Source organism: Amblyomma mixtum, chromosome 3 (assembly GCF_055824585.1).
Source record: "Amblyomma mixtum isolate Tamu chromosome 3, ASM5582458v1, whole genome shotgun sequence".
NCBI lineage: Eukaryota > Metazoa > Arthropoda > Arachnida > Ixodida > Ixodidae > Amblyomma > Amblyomma mixtum.
In genome coordinates, this window is record NC_143014.1 from 7,262,514 (window position 1) to 7,283,370 (window position 20,857).

The 20,857-nt window shown below is 50.2% G+C and overlaps 1 protein-coding gene and 1 pseudogene across 2 annotated transcripts in view; one reads left to right on the plus strand and one right to left on the minus strand.

Annotated features, from left to right (window-relative positions):
- The window catches only part of LOC149349162 (heat shock 70 kDa protein 12A-like), a 378,995-nt gene that overhangs the window by 24,999 nt on the left and 333,139 nt on the right, over positions 1 to 20,857 (plus strand). The window contains exon 2 of one of the 2 annotated variants that reach the window (XM_089578106.1): positions 12,704 to 12,828. The exons of the other annotated variant lie outside the window; for it this stretch is intronic. The gene's annotated coding sequence lies outside the window, so the exon portion shown is untranslated. The remainder of the gene's footprint in view (positions 1 to 12,703; positions 12,829 to 20,857) is intronic. 2 annotated transcript variants of the gene reach the window in all.
- LOC149349163 (uncharacterized) lies at positions 8,752 to 11,159 on the minus strand (annotated as a pseudogene).

The following is a 20,857-nucleotide window of genomic DNA, read 5'->3' on the forward strand; positions in this document are numbered from 1 at the left end:
ATTGCCCATACTGGGTGGCTAGTTTTTCTAGCGCAAGCATCCCCCCGCCGATTAAAAGGTCTGCTGCTACCTGATCCTCACCAGTTCCTTTCCCCCAAGACTTTCCTCACCAAGGTTTACTTCCTATTTCTTTGCTGGCGGGGTGTCCCATTGCTGTGATCTGCTGCCTGTTTCGTTGACATTTTGATTACTTTGGCTGCTGTATAGATCTGTGTAGAACACTTGGGCTACTCTAACTATCTTATCCATATTGCTAATGGCATTTCTCTGTTTGTCTCCTAGCACATACATCTGGTTTTTGTCTATGAGTAGTTATCTGTTTACTGATTTTAGGCTACCTCTGTTATTTAGAGCACGCTCGATTTTCTTCATGTTAAACTTCCTTATGTCGGCTGTCTTACGCTAATTAATTAACTTCGATATCTCTGCTCGTTCTATTGTGTGCTAGGGCTGGCGGCTTTCATGCTTTGGCATTTCTTGAACAAGAATAGTGTCATGGCTGCGCAAAAATTGCATACAGCTTTCACGTATGTGGGTATAGAATTCTATATGAGAGCGCCCGGAAATTCTATTAAACTTCGGCCGCAAGTATTCCTGGCAACCGGTAGATTACAGCAGTTGTTCGGTGGAGCTCTTCTACTGCGTCCTGGTAGGGTAAATAAGCTTAATGGCAAGGGGTAATCATTTACTGTTATTCTATGTCATACCAGCAACACTTAATACATGAACAGAGTCCAGCAGAAGTACACGCTTCGGATGAAACAGGGTTTTGTAGTATCCGTTCTGCTTGAAATGGTAATGATTCTAACTGCTCTTTCTGTTAGCAGCTAATAGATTTTAAGTATGTTTTGTTTATGTATTTAATCATTTATTTATTTATTTATCTATTACAAGTACCTACAGCACCCATGAGACATTATAGTAGGGGGATTCCAGTGTTTTCCAGTATTCCAGTGTTTTTTAAGCTTGTACCCTAAACATGCAATAAATAAACCTTGAACCTTGATTGACAACATATACCGTATTTACTCGCATAATCCTCGCACTTTTTTCGCAGAAAATCGGTGCGAAGTTAGGGGGTGCGATAATTACGCGGGGAAAATTTTTGAACAATGCTTTGGAGTGCTGAAAGCAAATGTAAATAGGCTGTGAACCGGGGTTCTCAAGCCAGCTATTGTAAATTTAACCAAAACTTCAATTGCAAGCAGGACTTACGTTTGTAATAAAACCACAGAGACGACAAACACTAGCTGCAGAAACACTTTATTTGCGAAGGCTGGTCGCCCGCAACATCACCATCACTCAGAGTCCGCGGAGTCCACGTCGACATTGCCATCGCTATCGCTGGTCGCTGCTTCGTCGGCTTCCTCAGCTTCACCCTCTTCATCTTCGTCCCACACCAAGTGGTCTTCTGTCGCGTCCAGGGCGTTGGAAATGCCAGTTTTCTTGAAACTCTTCACGACCACGTCAGCGCCAATCATGCTCCATGCATCTGCTACTCAGCTGCACAGCAGCTCCACAGATGCCCTCTTTATCTTGCCACCCGGCGTAAGAGCGTGTTGGCCTTCGGCCATCCATTCTGCATACAGCCTCCGAACGTTATCTTTGAACGGCTTGTTCAAAGACACGTCCAGAGGCTGCAGCATCGATGTGAGGCCACCTGGTATTACTGCGATGTCCGTACGCAATTCCGTCAACTTCGCGCGAACAGAGTCCATGAGGTGACCGCGGAAGCTATCAAGAACGAGAAGCGACGGACAAAGAAGTGCTCCCGGTCGCCGTGCCCACACCGTCTTCAACCAGTCGATCATCAATTCTGCCGTCATCCAACCTTTCTCTTGCGCCCGCACGTGTATTCCGGAGGGCAGCTTTCCTTTTGGCAGGGTTTTCCGCTTAAAAATCACATATGGTGGCAGCTTCCGCCCGGCCGCAGTCACGCCTAGCATGACCGTGCATCGTTGTTTTTCGGCACCAGTCGTCCTTATGTGCACAGACCGCGCACCTGTCTGCTCCACTGTAGTGCTGCTCGGCATATCAAAATTGAGGGGCGTTTGGTCCGCGTTTCCGATATGGGAGAGCAAGAAGTTTTTTTCCTGCCGAATTCGTATCACGAAGCGATGGAAGTCCACAATCTTGTCTTCATAGGCTGCAGGTAGCCGCTGGCAAAGCGTCGTCCGCCTCCTGAGCGAAAGTCCATTGCGCCGCATGAACCGCGTGGCCCACCCGTTACTTGCCCGGAAATCTTGCGCCGAGATGCCTTCTTTCCTTGCAATTACGCGCGCCTGGTTCCGCATCAGATCTATTGACACGGCGCAACCATCCGCCCGTAGAGCCTTAATGTAGTCCAGCAGTGCAGTTTCAACCCCAGGAAACTTTCCCGTCTTCGGACCAAGGAAGGCACGCCGAGTCTTGCTGGTTGCCTTGAGCTTGTCGTGCTGCCGTCTCCAGTAGCGGACACAAAACTCGTTGACTCCGAAGTGTCTGCTGGCAGCGCGGTTGCCGTGCTCCAAAGCGTACTCGACAGCTTTTAGCTTAAAGGCAGCGGTGTAGCTTGCGTATCGCCCCATGCCGAAGCGGCACCGAGAGCACGGTGACAAAAGTAGCACGCACTGAGCGAGGCCTACGAAAGTCTTCGCAAAATGGCAGAACTATGCGCGGAACTCGGGAGAACGTGCGGCGGTACCAGCGGAACAAAACTGACGAAACACCTTCTCGCCTTCTCGCTCTCTTGAATGTTTTTATGTAGCCCAAAGATTCCGCTTTGCTTTGAAGTAATCATTTTCTTTCCTATCTGAGCTGTAGTTGTCTTAGGCTGTAGCTGGGTCATCCGCTCCTTTGTATCTGTTAGTCCTTTTATCATTAGTTTGGTAATGCTATATTTTGATAGTGCATGCACTTTTCCTTAGTTCTGTCGAGTGATGTTGGGGATGCGATGATTATGCGAGGAAAAAAAATTCCAATTTTCGATAGGCAATGTGGGGGGTGCGAGCATTATGCGAGTGCGAGCATTATGCGAGTAAATACGGTAATATCACACGCAAAGAAGATATTCGGTAACACAACATAAGAAAACAAGGAGAAATGATTTTACAACTAGTTAGTATCAACGATAACATAACATCAGATAGGTCAGGTTATTATCTCAATAACTGTTTGAAAATTTGGTGCGCAAATCACATCATTCGGAAGACTATTCCAGTGAAGAATTCTGTTAGGGAAAATGAATACTTGAATAGGTACTGCGCCATGATATTGTAACGTACTTGCTGACGAAGGGGGGCTTTATTAGCAGGCACGAAAGGGAAGGCCAGGCAAGCTGGGGCAACAACAGCGACAGACTCCACACGGCGCGAGCCCTACTTCGTCGTCGTCGCCCTACTTCCTATGCGCCACCTGGCAATACTAGGTGGCATTATTCCCCCCTTATGAAGGAAAAAAAAAAGAGCGCTGTCGCTGTCGACGTAAGGGTGAAACAAAAAATAAACAAAAAAAAGAAGCAAACTGCCGCAACTGAAGCGCGCGAAAACATCAGCACGGTTGCGTCACCGTGTATAGTACGGCTTAAGCCGCACAACGTGCACAATGTCAGAGTCGGGCTGTCGGCGTCGCGGTTGCGCAGCACCGTCCGGAACCACTTCATAGTTAACCTCACTCACACGCCGTACCACTCTGTAAGGGCCAAAATAGCGGGAGAGCAGTTTCTCACACAAGCCTTGGCGACGAACAGGAGTCCACACCCAGACTTGGTCACCGGGTTTGTAGTCAACCTGTCGGTGGCGAAGGTTGTAACGGCGCGCATCCGAGCTCTGCTGTTGCCCGATGTGCACGCGGGCCAGCTGACGGGCTTCTGCAGCACGTTGGGCAAACTGTTGGGCGTCTGGGGCGAGTTGGTCATCCTCTGGGCACGGGAGCATGGCATCAAGCATGCTCTGGACTTCGCGTCCGTACACAAGGCGAAACGGGGAGAAGCGTGTAGTTTCCTGCAGGGCGGTGTTGTAGGCAAAGGTGACATACGGCAGGACCTCATCCCAAGTTTTGTGTTGAACATCTACGTACATGGACAACATGTCCGCAAGGGTCCTGTTTAATCGTTCGGTCAAGCCATTGCTCTGCGGATGGTAGGCCGTGGTCTTGCGGTGTGTTGTGCAGCTCAGCCGAAAGATGTGGTCGATTAGTTGCGCTGTAAACGCCGTCCCTCTGTCTGTAATCACGTGCGAAGGAGCGCCATGTCGCAGGACGATGTTGTGCATGAAAAACTCTGCGACTTCTGAAGCTGTGCCACGAGGGATCGCCTTGGTCTCGGCGTAGCGAGTCAAATAGTCGGTAGCAACTATGATCCACTTATTGCCGCCCTGCGACAAGGGGAAAGGGCCGAGGAGGTCCATGCCGATCTGGTCGAACGGAGCACGAGGGGCAGTAACGGGCTTGAGAAAACCCGCCGGCTTAAGTGGGGGCGTTTTCCGGCGCTGGCATTCTCGGCAGCTTTTAACGTATCGTTTGACAACAGCAGAAAGTCCAGGCCAGTAATACATGTTCCGCACTCTGGCGAGCGTAGGTGAAAAGCCCAAGTGGCCAGACGTGGGCTCATCGTGGCAGGCGAAAAGAACGTCAGATCGGAGGTCGGCTGGAATGACGAGAAGGTAAGGTCTATCGTTGCCTCTCGAGTTCTTCTTGTACAAGAGACCTTGCCGCAAACAGAAGGAGCCAAGACGTCGAGAGAAGTGGCGAGGTATAACCGTATCACTACCTTCAAGGGCGTCAATGAGAGGGCGAAGGTCCGAGTCCGCCCTCTGCCGAGTCAGTAGGTCGGAGGCGGTGAGAGTACCAAGGAAGCCGCTGTCGTCATCGGGCGCTGCGTCGGCAGGATCAACTGGTGCACGCGACAGTGTGTCGGCGTCTTCGTGTCTGCGGCCGGACTTGTAAACAATAGTAATGTCAAATTCCTGGAGCCGTAAGCTCCAGCGTGCCAGGCGTCCAGATGGGTCTCGCAAATTTGCCAGCCAGCATAGGCAGTGGTGATCGGTGACCACTTTGAATGGGCGGCCGTAAAGATAAGGGCGAAACTTCATGGTGGCCCACACGACCGCAAGACATTCTTTTTCAGACGTGGAGTAATTGCTCTCGGCGCGGGAGAGAGTACGGCTAGCATAGGCAATAACCCTCTCAAGGCCGTCTTGGTGTTGAACAAGGACCGCGCCAAGACCGATGTTACTGGCGTCGGTGTGGACCTCGGTATCGGCATCTTCGTCGAAGTGCACAAGAACGGGAGGTGTCTGAAGGCGCTGGCGGAGCGTAGAGAAAGCGGTCTGTTGCTCAGTGGTCCAGACAAAGGAGGTGGTATTCCTTGTGAGGCGCGTCAACGGCTCAGCAATCGTGGAAAAGTCCGCAATAAAGCGCCGATAATACGCACAGAGACCCAGGAAGCGCTGGACAGCTTTCTTGTCGGTCGGAACGGGAAAACGTGCGACGGCGGCAGTCTTTTCGGGGTCCGGCCGCACTCCCTCAGCGCTCACAACGTGACCCAGAAATTTGAGCTCTTCGTAACCGAAATGACACTTCTGGGGCTTCAGGGTAAGGTCTGCCGAGCGGAGGGCTGCGAGGACAGCCCGCAGGCGCTGGAGATGTTGGTCAAACGTTTCCGAAAAAACTACGACGTCGTCCAAGTAAACAAGACAGCTTTGCCACTTGAGGCCTGTGAGGACGGTGTCCATCATCCGTTGGAACGTAGCCGGGGCGGAGCACAAACCGAAAGGAAGCACTTTAAATTCATAGAGGCCATCTGGAGTCACAAAGGCGGTTTTTTCGCGGTCCCGTTCGTCTACTTCAATTTGCCAATAGCCGCTTTTTAAGTCAATGGATGAGAAGTACTTAGTGCGCCGTAATCTATCCAGCGAGTCGTCAATGCGCGGCAACGGGTAGACGTCCTTTTTGGTCACACTGTTCAGTTTGCGATAGTCGACACAAAACCGGAGAGTGCCGTCCTTCTTCTTAACAAGGACTACAGGTGAAGACCACGGGCTTTGGGAAGGTTGAACAACGCCGTCGTCAAGCATTTCCTGAACCTGAGTTTGGATAACCGCCCGTTCTTTAGCAGAAACACGATAAGGCTGCTGTCGTATAGGGCGAGCGTCGTCATAGGTGATGATGCGGTGCTGCGTGATGGGTGTTTGACGAACCTTCGAGGAGGAAGCGAAGCACGACTTGTATTCCTTCAGCAGCTGTTCCAAAGCCAGGCGTTGCTCCCGAGACAGGTGGCAGTTTATGTCGACGTTTTCAAGGGAAGGTTCGTCAGTGCCGGCTGCCTCGGACGCAAAACAAACGGGAATATCGGTAATAGGTTCGGCAGAAGCGATAGCCGTTCCTGCAAAAAGGTGCCGGTACTCATTAGAAAAATTAGTGACCAGGACCGCAGACCGGCCACCACGAAGCGTCAGTAGACTGCGAGCGGCGCAGATGCCTTGAGTAAGCAGGAGTGAACGGTTAGCCTCGGCGACTGCTTCTGCGTCATGCAATTCGTTGCAAGTGACTTCAACCAAAACACTGCTCCGTGGCGGCAACGTGACACTGTCTGCAGAAACACGAAGGGCGGCACTGCGGTGGCAAGAGTCGGCGAGGTGGGTCGCGTTACTGGTCGAAAAGGTGATGATTCGTCGGCGGAGGTCGATGACAGCACCATACTCCCGCAGAAAGTCAATGCCGATAATGAGATCACGGGAGCAATTGCACAGAACTACACAACTGACGACGAACGTAGATCCCTGAATCTGAACGCGAGCCGTGCAAATACCCTTTGGAGTAACGAGATGACCACCGGCAGTACGGAGATGCACTACAGAACAAGGCGTAAGGACTTTTTTAGAAGAGTCGCCAATTTGTCACTGATAATTGAATAGTCGGCCCCGGTGTCCACTAATGCACTGACTCTGTGACCGTCGAGAAGAACAGGTATGTCCAAGGAAACGCAGCTGTTTTGGTCAGATGACGGTACTATTTGTTCACGGTCGGAGCGTAGCGGCGGCGGCGGGAGGTCTTCAGCGCAGCGACTCCCAGCGACCTCGCCCCCGAAGGTCGCTGGTCTCAGTTTTCCCGGCGAGGGCTCGGCGAGCGACCCTGTACTGCTCGCGGGGAGTTGTGCGGGTTCGGGGAAGAGCGCCGCGGAGAAGATGAGCGCGGCTGATGCGGCGCACGGGCTGAAAGTCGCTGTTCCGCGAGGAAGTCTTCAATGGCTGGAGGACGGTGGCCAAACCGGGGTCTGGGCGAATCGGCTCGAAAGCCCTGCAGACCGAGGCGTCGATAAGAGCAATTGCGGTAGAGATGGCCTGGTTCTCCGCAGTGAAAGCAGAGTGGCCGGTTGTCAGGTGTGCGCCAGACATCGGCCTTCCGCAAGTGCACTCGGCGATCGTCGAAAACGGGACTGGTGGAACTGGGGACCGCGGTGCAGGAGGCGTTACTGGAATCGGCGGTGGCGAAGCTGCAGCCGGGCGTCTCGCAACTTCGGCATAGGTGGGGCGGCTGTAGTCCCCCGCAGAGGTGGTGTTTCGACGGTAGGACCCCTGAACGCCTGTTGCACCTCCTCGCGAACAAGAGCGGAAATCGAACCAAGTGCAGACTGCGAAGGGCTGCAAAACTTGAGGACCTCTTCACGCACGATGGTGCGAATCAGTTCGCGCAAATCGTCAGGGTGGCTCCTGGCGGTGGCAAACGATTCGGTGACTGCAGCAGCATGCACGGGCCGGTTGTAAGTCGCAGAACGTTGTTGAAGAACCTTTTCCATCGTCGCGGCCTCGGCAAGGAAGGCAGCGACGGTCGATGGTGGGCTGCGCATGAGGCCTGCAAAGAGCTGTTCTTTGACGCCGCGCATGAGTTGGCGCACCTTTTTCTCTTCGGGCATGGCCGGGTCAGCTCGCCGGAAGAGCCGAGTCATATCCTCCACGTACATGGCTACAGACTCATTCGGCATTTGAATGCGAGACTGCAAAGCCCGTTCAGCCCGTTCTCGGCGATCCGTGCTGGTGTAGGTCTCCAGCAGGCGTCGGCGGAACTCATGCCATGATGTTAGCGCATCTTCTCGGTTCTCGTACCACGTACGTGCCCCATCCTCCAGGCTAAAGAAGACGTTTCGAAGCTTGGCTGCGTCGTCCCACTGGTTGAACGAGGCCACGCGTTCAAACTCGACCAGCCAGTCTTCGACGTCTTCGAGCTGACTGCCATGGAATGGTTTGGGCAGTCGTGGATTCTGCAAGGTATAGTAGGCTGCAGCTGGCATAACAGGTCGATGGGTGGGTGCTCTTGCAGACTCCAAAAGCCCGTGTTCGGGAGGTAGGCCTTGGTTTCTCCGGCTAGCACGGTGCACAGGGGTGTCCACACCAGCGAAGGACTGGAGCCCAGGGTATGCGGAGGAGTATTAGACATATACAGGGATCTTACCCAGCGCCTACACCAGACTGTAACGTACTTGCTGACGAAGGGGGGCTTTATTAGCAGGCACGAAAGGGAAGGCCAGGCAAGCTGGGGCAACAACAGCGACAGACTCCACACGGCGCGAGCCCTACTTCGTCGTCGTCGCCCTATTTCGTATGCGCCACCTGGCAATACTAGGTGGCAATATTCTACAGCAACTCAGATAACTATGTACAAATGAGAAATATAAAATACATAGAATTGTTGCGTCAAAATATTCACGGCCTTTTAATATCATGTTGCAAAAGTAAGCTAGCTTCGAAAATGTCTTACAAATATCCCAATGCCAATTCATACCTGAATCAAAAATTACCCCTAAATTGAAGTAAGACATGATGTTGGGCTAGTCGGTTCATGGTTAGAGGGAAACAAAACTGCGCGAAGAAGACGGGACAAAAGAAAGGCACGAATACACACACACAAAGCGCAGACTTCCATCTGACTTTATTTTGTAAAAGCAGGGTGCTTATAAAGGCAATCACAGCAAACTAGGAGACAAGCAGAAGCAACGTGCGAACGGCAGTGACAGAGTCAACAATACCACGTGTGATTACAACGCATGAAAAGTTCGAAGGTGACCATCTAAGAAATTGATTTCTTGACATGAAAGAGATAAAGAAGGGGCGCTAACACACTTATCACCCCTTTTAGAAATGAAATAGGCCTCGATAATTTCTATGCTTTTATTTTTAAGTTTTATGCTTCGTCGATGACGTTTAAGGCAACATGATGAGTTGCGCTCGTCGCAGCAGGTACGGCTTTGTCCGTGGAAAGCTTGATCGACTTAGATAGAAGGTCGATCATCGCCCGATGTTAATTCAGGAAGTCCATTCCCAAAATCACGTCTCGCGAGCATTGCTGTAGGACTAGGAAGGTTGTAGCATAGGTTCTCCCATTTACAGTAACTCTCGCCGTGCAGCGTCCTGACGGCGTAATCAGCTAACCACCTGCGGTGCAAATCAGCAAGCCATCGCAATTAGTTGTTACCTTCCTGAGTCGAACAGCGAGCGGCCCACTCATGACGGAGTAGTCAGCTCCGGTGTCCACCAAGGCAGTAACCGCGTGACCATCGGCCGTAACTTCAAGGTTACTTGTTCGCGTTTTCATATTGCACGTTGTCTTCGGTGTACGGTCTCGGCTTTGTCGGGCAGTGAGACTGCGGTCGGCGTATTCCGACGTTACTTCTCTGGGCGGTGGTATAAGGTTTAAGTCTGGCCGCGTCCTCGTCGTCGTCGTCGGTGTAGTCGTCGTAGTTGAGGAATGGTCTTGAGTTTTCGTCGATGGAGGATCTTTGTTCTTGCGCTCAGAAGCAACATCACCTCCAGAGGCTGCTTTATTTAGTTTAACCTTCGGGGGCTGGGGGAGCGTCCACGCACTGCGTAGCCTCGGCTAGGAGATACATAGCGCGGTGACGATGGCGACGGAGAACGCGGTAGGTGGCTCGGCGATGAGTATTCTTCCCGACGCAAAAACTTGTCCATTTCGGCTGGTCGCTGGCCGGGTCAGGGTCGTGGAGCGTCGTAAGAGAACCCTCGGATGCCCAGTCTTCTGTATGGGCAGTGCAGGAGGACGTGACCGGCTTCGCCACAGTGGAAGCATAGTTGGCGGCGCTCGTCGGGAGTTCTCCACTCACCGCATTTCCTCGGCTGTGTGCGACGCTTGTAGGACGGGTGGGTTGGGGCGAGAGGGCGGCGGTCTAGCGCAGCTGGCTGAGGGCGATAGGGGCTTGGGTCCCGTCGTCGATGTGCAGGACGGCGCACTGCTGCGGCGTAAGTCATGGCTGGGGGTTCCATAGGCTGCGTGGTGGTCGGCGTCACACCCAAGGCCTGTTGAACCTCGTCCCGCATGACGTCAGTGAGCGATGTAAGCTGCGGCGGCGTTCCTGTTGGCAGCAATCGTCGGAGCTCTTCTCGCACAACTCCACGTATAACCTCCCGCAGGTCATTGTTGTTAGCGGCGTCCAGGCAGCTTCCTGAGAAAACGCGCTGCTGGCGGTCATACTGGCGGGCTCGGGCATCAAGAGTTTTTTCCATCGTGGATGCCTCTTCTACGAATTCCGTGACGGTTTTCGGTGGGTTGCGGACGAGGCCGGCAAAGAGTTGTTCTTTAACTCCTCGCATAAGCAACTTCACCTTCTCTTCTTCCTTCATGTTCGTGTCGGCACGCCGGAAGAGACGCTTCATCTCCTCAGTATACACTGTAACGGTCTCGTTTGGGTGTTGTATGCGAGACTGCAGCAGCTGCTGGGCTCTCTCCTTTCGCACGACGTTTGTGAAGGTCTTCAGAAGCTGCTCCTTGAAGGTTTCCCAGTTCGTCAGACTAGCTTCCTCATTTCCAAATCAGATCTTTGCTGGTCCGTCCAAAGCGAAGAAGACGTACCTTAATTTCGTGGCATCGTCCCATTGGTTAAAAATAGCCACATGGTCGAACTGTTCTAGCCATTCTTCGGGGTCGGCGCCAGGCGAAGCGTCGAAGGTTGGTGGCACCCGGGGCTGCTGAAGAATGATTGGAGACATCGTCTGGGGCAAGCTCATGGTAGACGTTGCTGCTGGCTTTCGCTTTCGGGTAGGGTCCGGCAGAATCCCGAACTCAGGTGCGTCCCCTTGCAGGCGTCGGCTTGCGCGGTGGACTGGACTCAGGTCCTGCGGTAGATGACTCAGAGGGCTGGCGTCACGACTTGTAGTGGGTTTCCCGAACATGAGAGGCTACCGAGCACCTCCACCAGATGTCACGTTGTAGTGACGGCAGTCCAGCCGTCACGAAAACACCAACAAGACTTGGAAACGAAGCTCTTTATTTGGGCTGACTTGCGCCCGCAAAAGAACTGAATCACTCGGCGGCGGCGCAAGCAACAAACGTGCTCGTCAGTCGTCGAAGTACGAATGCCCGCTGCTCGCGGCATCGTTCAATTTAAAGCCGGCAAGGAAACTTCGAGATAACAGGTCGAGATCATCTAGAGTAATCTGGAAACACGTAGATGCAGCTGTTCATGGCTGTGAACAATCGAGATTAGACCGGTCGCTTTCCCAGTAGCACAAGGTGGCGGGCCCATGCGGGTCCGACATGGGCAATGAGGGCTGGTGGCTGCCCGCAATAAACCCACGTGGGTCCCCCGTGGGTGCAGTGCTGGCACAAAACTCTGGGGCTGCCCACTTCGTGCCCGGATGGGACCCTCGTCTGCTAGGCATGGGCTTAAACAGACTGGGCAGCCCACCTAGGTCCCACCGCAGATACACGCGGGCTAGGATGCGGGCTCTATTATGGTGAAGCGCGGGCAACCCAAAAGGGGGCTGCCCGTACACCACCGTGAGGTAGCCGCAGTGTTTTTGTGTGGGCAAAGAGCTAGTATTCCCGCCTTCAGCCTGCATGGGTCCCACGTAGGAAATACAGGGGCTAAACTATGGGCTTCACAGTGTCCAAGCGTTTCAGGCATGCAGTTTGGGCTGTCTTAACAACACCGGCGAAGGTCCCTCGTGGGCTGGGCATGGGCACATTTGCCATTCCGACGTCTTCGCCGCCATCTATTCTAAATCGGGTATGAAAGGGGTAAGCATGGGCTGCGTCCAGTTCGAGTGCATAAAAGATGGGGCTACATGACGGTGAAGTGCGGGCACACCCAACAGGGGCTGCCCGTGCAGCGCCCTAACGGAGCCAATTGGGCTGTGTGTGGGCTAACACCAGTATTCCCGCCTGTAGCCTAAATTGGTCCTGCATAAAAAATATATGGGCTAGGCATGGGCACAATTGCGATTCCAACATCTTCTCCGCCTGTATCGTGTATATCTGGTAGAAAAGGCCTAAGCGTGAGCTGCGCATTAGCAAAACATGCAGTGTGTGAGGGCAAACGGCTAGTATAATATCCGCCAGCAGCCTTCTTAAATCCGGCGCAGATTACTCTGGGCTTCACAGTGCAGAAACATCATGCGCCATTAGCGAGTTGCCGGGCAAAACCTATCGACAGTCCCACGTACACTAGTTGTACACGGGAAGAGTTGACATTCTCGCATTTAGTCTGTCTGCATATCCTACATCAGAGGTAAAAGGGTTAAGCGTGCCCAAATAGCAAGTAGACCTTGCACGTTTCACTCTGACGAAGAGCTGCTCTTTTAACGTCGTAATAACAAAATAACCCGCTTCTGAGATTTGTTGGTGCTTCTTTTGCGTTTATCTCATTGTATTTTTTATGGTGTGCTACGGTCACCGCGGAGGAAGCTGCCAGCATAAGGTTTCTTGCTTGTTTCAGTGCACTTCAATTACGCCAGCACTGCAAGCGCTTTCGTCGCCTCCAGGCAACATGAGGCGCATGGAATTCATGACTGGTTGATGAACATAGCGAGCCTCCGGCGACTGCGCCAGAGGCTGCAAAAGGTTTGTTACTGTCGCGTTCATTGCAGCAGCTTTCTTAATGTCCGCTAGCAGCAGTCTATAGTGACGCATCGATCATGACACAAAATTCTTGGTTTTTGTGCAGGCATTCTTAGCGCGTCTTCTTCGTCAAGTGATCGCACATTGATAACGCAACTTCGCCAAGTGCCATCGCGAGCGGCCCCACCCTTCACCCTATCAGGAAGACATACTAATCACAAATCTCCGCGAACATTTCTATCGACGAACAAGAAAAGGTTAACACAACGGAGCCGGCAGCTTGGGGTGTTGCTTAAAGGGCGACAATTCGAGCTAGCGAAAAGGTACAGTGCTAGAGAGAACAAAATAAAAACAAACTCCTGTAGAAACGTCCCACGAGTAACCTGTCTTTGCGCAAACATTTTTTTTTTCAAGTTTTTTCTTTCCTCTCACCACCGCCTTCCCTGCTTTTCCTGGGTCCGCTCTCAAAAAGAAAACCTGCTCAACCCTGGTTTTTCTGTCTGCCTTTGTTCCTTCCCCGAGGACTCCTCTGTGTCTGTCCTGTCCCTCCCAGCCCCCTTCCCCGAAATGGCGCGGAGGCACTCACTCTACAGCCCACTACCGAACATTTTAAGCCGCCCTCCCGACCACACTCCCAGCGACGCTGCCATCAAGTGGAGAGGGGCTCCGATGCTACTTTTTCACTGTGTCCGGTCGCTTCGCGGTGATGTTTGCAGAAGTGCTCCCCCGCCTTTCCTGCGTTGGTTTGAACAGGTTTTTCTTTCCTGCGGTTGGGTTGAGTGTCAAGGGAAGAAGGTAGCTGCGAAAACACGCTGGCACTCGCTGAATTTGTGTTATACAGTTGAATTTGTGTTATACAGTTTTTTGTGCCTTTCCCTGTGTTGCTTGATCAATGCACGATCGAAGATGACATCGCCTTCCATGCGTACGTCCAGTGCAAGTATGGTGGAATCCTGTCGTCCTTGTCTCAGTGTTGAATAACTTCGGTCCCAAAGACGTGAGTGGTGAACAGTAACATTTACTGACATTTGAGCGCTGGAGGCCACGGCGGTGAAGGCGGATTTTATGACGGCGACGTCGTGCTGCTAGGACGTAAGTACGCATTTGAAATCACTGTTTTCTGAGTACTGCCACCGTCTCAGTTATATGCTCGGCGTCAACAGAAACTTTTTAGATGTTCAGTTTCTTTTTTGAACCAGCCAGTTGTAGATTGCACAGCGTAGAGAGACAAAATACCGAAACATTTTTTCTCAGTTACATACCGAAATTTCTTGTCCTTCATGGTAACAAGACTAAAATTAGTTTTGTGGTGTGTATTCTTTCTTTACACAGGCATATGGTGCATACGTGCGAGCGCAATCAGCGACGAGCGTCCTGAGGGGGAGCGGCTCAAGGCCCTGAACAAGCATCACGCATCGCTTCGATGCTGAGGAATGAGCCGTAAATAAAGGAGGATGACCAAGCAAGCATTGGAATCGTACGAGCAACCTGTTTACACACCAACAATATTACGACACACATTTGCAACACAATATTGATTCAAATACGAAAGGCGTGAGGTGCATTCACGATACTGAGCATTGCCAATGTCCAGGGCCAGGCGTCATGAGACGCCTGGCTTGTCCGTACCTTCTCTTTCGTCCTGGCTTCTTTTGCACGCATTATCTCTTTTTAAGTAATGTGACGTACAACTTCTGCTGCATGAGATTCTCGGTAGCTGCTTTTCCTCTTTTTTTCCCTTTCTTATTTCTTAGCGATTACCAATCCACAGTCACTTTACCGATAACGATCGTCGATTACAATCCCAATTATCCATTACCTATCATCAATCCTTATCTAGCTTACACAGCACGGCATACTACGCCACTTCTACACATACACACCATTTGTTCCAGTACACTGAAGCACCATAACAACCCTTTTCATTCCGTCCAATTTCTGACGCGTAATTTGCATATTAATATTTGTCTGCCTCCGCGGTGGCTCAATGGTTACGGCTCTCGGCTGCTGACCCGAAAGACGCGGGTTCGATCCCGGCCGCGGCGGCCGAATTTCTATGAAGGCGAAATTCTAGAGGCCCGTGTACTGTGCGATGTCTTTGCACGTTAAAGAACCCCAGGTGGTCGAAATTTCCGAAGCCCTTCACTACATCGTCCCTCATAGCCTGAGTCGCTTTCGGACGTTAACCCCCATACACCAGACCAATATTTGTTTTTTTTTTCACTACTGTCGTACCAGAGCACATCCCAAACACAGGTTCCTAAGCCATACACCCGACCATGCGTTCAATGGGTGTCGCTCAAACACGCCTGAAGCAATTACCCTTCGTGGCCTACGGGAATAAGGAACAAACAAAAAACCTTCGTGGCATACGCGTTACTTGCCCACCTGGCGCAGTGTGGCTATTTTCTTTTTCTATTTACAGGAATTAGCCGCCGCGGTGGCTCAGTGGCTATGGTGCTCGGCTGCTGACCCGATAGACGCGGGTTCGATCCCGGCCGCGGCGGCTGGAATTTCTTTGGAGGAGAAATTCTAGAGGCCCGTGTACTGTGCGATGTCAGTGCACGTTAAAGAACCCCAGGTGGTCGAAATTTCCGGAGCCCTTCACTACGGCGTCTCTCATAGCCTCAGTCGCTTTGGGACGTTAAACCCCATAAACTAAACTAAACTATTTACAGGAATTGGGTTTTTTTTTCCGACGGACGGATCCGGGATTTCACCTGAACGAGCTCCTTACGCTGTCGCCTAATATCTGCGACTGTCCATAGACCTTTCGCAGAATGCATCACAGCTCGTGTTTCTTGTTCAATGGGAAAACGATAGCGCGCACCGAGGTGTCTCTAACAAGAAGAAAAAATTGGGCGGGGGAGCCATCACCCAAGGAAAACCGGTTGAGAAGCAAAAGTGGACTGTTTTGCCTGTGGATGAAGTCCAGATTGGGCTAATTAGTGTATATTCATAATGGTGGTTCAACAGCGCGAACACACCAAGACCAAGAAAGAGAGAGAACACACACACCAGCGCTGAATTTAGCGCTGGTGTGTGTCACGTCTCTTTCTTGGTCTATGTGTGGGCCGAACTTCGGCTAGCCCATGTGGACCGGACACGGGCTAGCCCACGTGGGCCGGACTTGGGCTAGCCCACGTTGGCCGGACTTGGGATTGCCCATGTGGGCCGAGCATGGGTTAGCCCATGTGGGTTCCCGCTGCACTGCCGCCTAAGCCCCCCTGGAGGTCCCCTCTGAGAAGCTCATTACTGCCCCTATGGGTCCCACAAAGGACCGAGGAAAGCCCCCTTTATCGTTTTTATGCATGCAGACCATAGGGGTGCCCTGCTGGTCCTATGTAGCAAGCCCACTGGGCTGCCCCTGTGGGTCTCGCGCGATGCCGAGTTGCAAATCCCGCACATATCCCACATCGGGCCCCCATGGGCTGCCCGTGTGGGGCCCACGAGGGCGCCCAATTACGAGCAACGTTTGTGCTAGTGGGGTTCTCTCGTCACGAACAAAAATGATAACACCCCTTTTCTACGGCCTTGCGCGAACGAACGGACGCTACAATGATACGTGGCATTATTATTGGTTGCAATACAATACAATACAATATTTTACTCACACTATTTATTTAGTCTGGGGGAATACTAGCGCTACAAATTTAAGACATGTGCTACATTGCAGAAAAGAATGTTGCGACACGTTTTCCATGTTCCACAGGATCACGCATCTTTGCCTTTATATGAAAAACTGGGGATTATAAACAATAGTCAGATATACCCATATTGCCTTAGGTTAACTTATAAGAAAGATGCCAAATAAACATAAACGTCCTTTCTTGCTTAGCTTCTATGTCAGAGAAAACAAAATCCCGTGATACACGTAGTAGGGAAATTTGGAATATAGAGAGGCGCATAACGAACTATGCACAGCAAATGATTAAACAAAAACCGCCAAAATTATTGCATCTTTGTTATTGATATGCCATACACTCCAAAAAGACGTCAAAGCAGAAGCTGAATTGTTTTTTCGATATTAAATGTATTTCCTTGTATTTAAATGTATTTCCTTGTATTTCCTTGTAATTGCTTCCATCCTAATATACATCTGTTAATATTCTCTTGGTAGTATTTACAATTTTCTCGGGATTTTTTCTGTACGAATTTTTTTATGGTCTGAATATACCCTTTGCCATGTGTAAAGGTGAATTCGTACTTTTATGTAGGTCTTCCACTAGAGCCATGTGCATATGGAATATATTAAACTGCACTGAAATTATCTCATTCTGCCCAGATAGGCCTCATTGTTAATACCATGGTCTTTCTTTTTGTCTGCTCCTCACTTCTTTTCGTGCGCGCTATTTTTATTTTTTGCCTTTATTTTTCTTCCTTCTCTCCCGCAGATCATTGTCATGACTGGGTTTATTTTTTCGATAATGAAAATTGAAATTCCCTGTTTTGTCTTCTGCTGAACTCTGTCTTTGTTGAAGCAAATATGCATCTTATATGAGGTGCGGTGGGAACTAGCCATTCTGTCCACCTTTTTCCCCAAACTCTCCCATTACGTTGATGGAAATAAAGACTATTATTATTATTATTATTATTATTATTATTATTATTATTATTATTATTATTATTATTATTATTATTATTATTATCTGTGTTGCCTTGTTTAGCGCAAATTTTAGAAAAACAAGTGTCCAGAGTTATGCACAGTTTCCTGGATTCACATCAAACGATTGCAGACAATCAGTACGGATTTGTGGCAGGAAAGGGCACACTGAGCCTGCTGGAAGACGTCTCGGACCTGTTGCACTCTACTCTTGAACTGAATCAGGTTGCCTGTGGTCTGTTCTTAGATGTGTCCAAAGCATTCGATTCAATAGACCATCAAATACTGCTTCAAAAATTGCATATTTATGGTTTCCGTGGTCATTTCCATGACTTTTTGAAGAGTTACTTGTGTCGTACTCAACTTGTTTGTATAGGAAAAAAGAGGAGCTCCCCCGTAGAACTTAGGTGTGGTGTTCCGCAGGGGTCTATTCTATCACCTTTGTTATTCAATATTTTTGTCAATGACTTGAAACAAAGCATTACTTCATCTAACCTGTACCAATATGCAGACGACACACTTCTTATTTCTCGCCACATAGACTATTACGCCTGTGTTGAGCTGCTCCAAAAAGATGCGACTGCCGTATTAGACTGGTATGACTCAAACCTAATCAGTATAAATAACACAAAGACCCAACTAGTATGTTTTAGAAGCCCTCTGAAGATTATCAACTTACATGCTCCTCTAAGGCTACATTCCTCTAACTGCTGTTCCTGTCAATGTTCGCCGGTTCCCTATGAAGAAATGGTAAAGTACATGGGTATTTATCTAGACTGTGACTTAAGTTGGCGCTCTCACCTATCTTATGTTTGTAAACAGCTGAGAAGTGTGTCTTGCCTTTTATACAATGTCAAATTATACACGCCTGTCTCGGTTAGAAGGGTGATACTTCACTCATTAGGCTACTCAGTGTTGCGATATGGTATTTGCTGTTTTTTTAACTGTGCGGAATTTTGGAAAACGCGGGTAAATAATTTGTTAAAGAGTGCGTTAAAAAGTGTAGCGTACAACCCTTCTGTGCCTAAGGAGGATTTGTTTCTTAGCTTTAGTTTCCCAAAATTTAACAATGTCTTTCTTCAGTATGCTGCCGTCAGACATATGTGGACTAACGAATTCAAAGTTGCTCGGTCATCTGGTCATAACCTCCGTTCTGTCTCCACCTATGAACTACCAATTACTAGAACTAAATACGGAGAAAGCCAGCGCTGCTTTTATGTCCCCGCAATATTTAACAGTCTACCTAATGAAATAAAGGTACTGAAGAATAAGAAGGCAATAAAGAAAGCCCTCATAACCTACACTGTCTTAAAGGAAAAGACAGTATAAAGGAAGAAGTGCTCCAGATTTGTTTTCTTGTGTTCTTAGGGTATAACGCTCTCATCACCTTCTTTTTTTTTCGGTTTCAGTAAGTAACCTAAAGCAAACCACTTGATCATTTCCTGTTGTTAATGACTTTATTGTGTTTCCTTGAAGTGTTTTTTTCTTTTCCTTGTGCATTGTCAATTTGAAATGTTTTTCCTGAGTAGGAAAAAAAGAGATTTGCCGCCTGCTGCCGGGTTTTGCCCAACAAGCCACTGATGGCTTTGGCATGCCCGGAATTGTATTGTATTGCCTGACAGGAAATAAAATTATTATTATTATTATTATTATTATTATTATTATTATTATTATTATTATTATTATTATTATTATTATTATTATTATTATTATTATTATTATTATTATTATTATTATTGCAGTCGGTGGCAACGAGCGCGGCCAGCACTTTTCTTCTATCGTGGGACAGTGCGAAGTCGGAATCTTCGCGCGGAACCATCTTGACAAATCAGCGCTGCAAGCCACGTGTTAAAGCGGGCGGACACTCTGTCAGCGGCGCAGTCGGTGGGAACGAGCGCGGCCAGCACTTTTCTTCTATCGTTGGACAGTGCGAAGTCGGAATCTTCGCGCGGAACCATCTTGACAAATCAGCGCTGCAAGCCACGTGTTAAAACGGGCGGACACTCTGTCAGCGGTGCAGTCGGTGGGAACGAGCGCGGCCAGCACCTTTCTTCTATCGTTGGAGAGTGCGAAGTCGGAATCTTCGCATGGAACCATCTTGACAAATAAGCGCTGCAAGCCACGTGTTAAAACGGGCGGACACTCTGTCAGCGGTGCAGTCGGTGGGAACGAGCGCGGCCAGCACATTTCTTCTATCGTTGGACAGTGCGAAGTCGGAATCTTCGCGCGGAACCATCTTGACAAATCATCGCTGCAAGCCACGTGTTAAAACGGGCGGACACTGTCAGCGGTGCAGTCGGTGGGAACGAGCGCGGCCAGCACTTTTCTTCTATCGTTGGACAGTGCGAAGTCGGAATCTTCGCGCGGAACCATCTCGACAAATCAGCGCTGCAAGCCACGTGTTAAAACGGGCGGACACTCTGTCAGCGGTGCAGTCGGTGGGAACGAGCGCGGCCAGCACTTTTCTTCTATCGTTGGAGAGTGCGAAGTCGGAATCTTCGCATGGAACCATCTTGACAAATCAGCGCTGCAAGCCACGTGTTAAAACGGGCGGACACTCTGTCAGCGGTGCAGTCGGTGGGAACGAGCGCGGCCAGCACCTTTCTTCTATCGTTGGACATTCGATAGGTTGGGGCAACCAAAAGGAAATAAGAATAATAAGCCTAGTGCGAAGTGCGAATTTCGCGCGGAACCATCTTGACAAATCAGCGCTGCAAGCCACGTGTAGAACGGGCGGACACTCTGTCAGCGGTGCAGTCATTGGCAATGAGCGCGTCCAGCACTTTTCTTCTATCGTGGGACAGCGCGAAGCGGGAATTTTCGCGCGGAACCATCTTGACAAATCAGCGCTGTAAGCTACGTGTTAGAACGGGCGGACACTCTGTCAGCGGTGCAGTCGGTGGCAACGAGCGCGGCCAGCACTTTTCTTCTATCGTGGGACAGTGCCGAGCGGGAATGTTCTCGCAGAACCATCGTGACAACTGTTTGCTTCGAACCACAAGTTAAAAGGGGCGGACACTCTGTCAGCAGTGGAGTCGGTGGCAATGAGCGCGGCCAGCACTTTTCTTCTATCGAGGAACAGTGCGAAGCGGGAATCTTCTCGCGGAGTCATCATGACAACTCTGCGCTTCAAGCCACAGGTTAAAAGGTGCGGACACTCTCTCATCGGTGCAGTTGGTGGGAACGAGCTGAGCCAGCATTTCTCTTCTCTCGTTGGACACGTAGTGTGAGTTTGATCTTGTTGCATAGACCCACTTCATTATCGTGATGCTAAGTTGTCTGAACTTTTTTACCGGTGATCGCTGATGATTGTCTAGTCTGCCAGAAGCCATTACCTGACGATGGCCGCTTCGTGAGATGTGCAGACTGTATACAACCGTACCACTTGGGGCAAAACTGTTCGGAAATCACTCCAAATACATTCAGTAT